At 49.3% G+C, this 2686-nt stretch overlaps 1 pseudogene; it reads right to left on the bottom strand.

Annotated features, from left to right (window-relative positions):
* LOC109230528 lies at nt 1980-2398 on the bottom strand (annotated as a pseudogene).

The raw sequence follows: 2686 nt of genomic DNA, 5'->3' as shown, positions 1-2686 counted from the left end.
TGGATGCACGGCTGACAAGCTGGGCGGCAAGGCAAGTCTGTAAGCCACCTCTCCCACACGATCGAGAATCTCAAATGGGCCAATGAACCTAGGGCTAAGCTTTCCCTTCTTCCCAAATCTCATCACGCCCTTCATAGGCGACACTCGGAGTAAGACCTGTTCACCAACCATGAAAGCTACATCTCGAACCTTACGATCCGCATAACTCTTTTGCCGCGACTGAGCCGAACGAAGCCTGTCTTGAATGATCTTGACCTTATCCTAGGCCTCCTGAACTAAATCTGTACCCAATAACCGAGCCTCTCTCGGCTTAAACCATCCGACTGGAGACCGGCATCGCCTACCATACAACGCCTCATATGGAGCCATCTGAATGCAAGACTGGTAGCTGTTGTTGTAGGCGAACTCTGCTAATGGCAAAAACTGGTCCCACGAGCCTCCAAAATCAATGACACATGCTCGGAGCATATCCTCCAATATCTGAATAGTCCTCTCGGACTGGACGTCCGTCTGAGGATGGAATGCTGTGCTCAACTGAACCTGGGTGCCCCACTCCTGCTGAACTGCTCTCCAGAAGCGCGAGGTAAACTGCGTACCTCGGTCCGAAATGATAGATACCGGCACCCCATGAAGGCGAACAATCTCTCGGATGTAGATCTCAGCTAACCTCTCCGATGAATAAGTGGCTGCAACAGGAATAAAATGCGCTGACTTGGTCAGCCTATCAGCAATGACCCAAATAGCATCAAACTTCTTCCGAGTCATCGGAAGTCCAGTAACGAAATCCATGGTAATCCTCTCCCACTTCCACTAGGGAAGCTCAATCCTCTAAAACAAACCACCAGGCCTCTGATGCTCATACTTAACCTGCTGATAGTTCAAACATCGAGCCACATATGCAACAATATCTTTCTTCATCCTACGCCACCAATAATGCTGCCGCAAGTCCTGATACATCTTCGCGGCGCCCGGGTGAATAGAATACCGAGAACTATGGGCCTCCGCTAAGATCAACTCTCGAATCCCATCGACATTGGGCACACAAACTCGCCCCTACAACCTCAAAACACCATCGTCATCTAAGGTCACCTTCGTGGCACCTCCACGCTGCACCGTGTCTCTCAGAACACACAAATGGGGATCATCAAACTGCCGATCACGGATACGCTCCAATAATGAAGAACGAGCGACCTTACAAGCTAACACTCTGCTAGGCTCAGAAATGTCCAACCTCACAAGTCGATTGGCCAGGGCCTGAATATCCAAAGCAAGCGGTCTCTGGCTGACCGGAACATAAGCAAGACTACCCATGTTGGCGGACTTCCTACTCAATGCATCGGCCACCACATTGGCTCTCCCCGGGTGGTACAAAATAGTAACATCATAATCCTTCAACAGCTCCAACCACCTCCGCTGCCTCAAGTTCAACTCCTTCTGCTTGAACAAGTATTGCAGACTCTTGTGATCAGTGTACACCTCACACGTCACACCATATAGGTAATGCCTCCAAATCTTCAAAGCATGAACAATGGCTGCCAACTCGAGATCATGAACCGGATAATTCTTCTCGTGGATCTTCAACTGCCTCGAAGCATAAGCAATGACTCTGCCATCCTGCATCAATACTGCACCAAGCCCAATACGGGAAGCATCACAATAAACTGTATAAGGCCTTGAGCCTGTGGGCAAAACCAATATCGGTGCCGTAGTCAGAGCTGTCTTGAGCTTTTGAAAGCTCTCCTCACACTCGTCTGACCATCTGAACTGGGCACCCTTCTGGGTCAACCTGGTCATCGGGGCTGCTATGGATGAAATCCCTCCATGAATCGGCGGTAATAACTTGCTAACCCCAAGAAACTCCGAATCTCAGTAGTTGATGCTGGTCGAGGCCAATTTTTGACTGCCTCAATCTTCTTCGGGTCCACCTGAATACCCTCTGCTGATACGACATGACCCAGAAATGCAACCGAACTTAACCAGAACTCGCACTTCGAGAAATTGGCATATAACTGACTATCCTTCAGAGTTTGAAGAACCACTCTGAGGTGCTGCTCGTGCTCCTCCTGGTTGCGGGAGTACACCAAAATATCATCAAGAAGACTATCACGAACATGTCCAAATATGGCCTGAATACTCGGTTCATCAACTCCATAAATGTTGCTGGGGCATTGGTCAACCCAAATGACATGACCAAAAACTCATAATGCCCGTACCGAGTGCGGAATGCTGTCTTAGGGACATCAGACGCCCTAATCCTCAGCTGATGGTAGCCAGATCTCAAGTCTATCTTTGAAAACACCTTTGCACCCTGAAGCTGGTCAAACAAATCATCAATCCTCGGCAGTGGATACTTGTTCTTTATCGTCACTTTGTTCAATTGCCGGTAATCAATGCACATCCTCATCGATCCGTCCTTTTTCTTCACAAATAACACCGGGCACCCCAAGGAGAAATACTAGGCCTGATAAAACCCTTCTCTAGCAAGTCTTGCAACTGGTCCTTTAACTCCTTCAACTCTGGCGGGGCCATGCGATACGGCGGAATAGAAATGGGCTGCGTGCCTGGGGCCAGATCAATACAGAAGTCAATATCCCTGTCGGGCGGCATACCCGGCAGGTCTGAAGGGAAAACCTCGGGGAACTCCCGAACAATAGGAAGAGAATCAATAGAAGGGACCTCTGTGCTG

Source organism: Nicotiana attenuata, chromosome 7 (assembly GCF_001879085.1).
Source record: "Nicotiana attenuata strain UT chromosome 7, NIATTr2, whole genome shotgun sequence".
NCBI lineage: Eukaryota > Viridiplantae > Streptophyta > Magnoliopsida > Solanales > Solanaceae > Nicotiana > Nicotiana attenuata.
The sequence above is the reverse complement of the archived record's forward strand: the minus strand, read 5'-3'. Positions and strand labels throughout refer to the sequence as shown.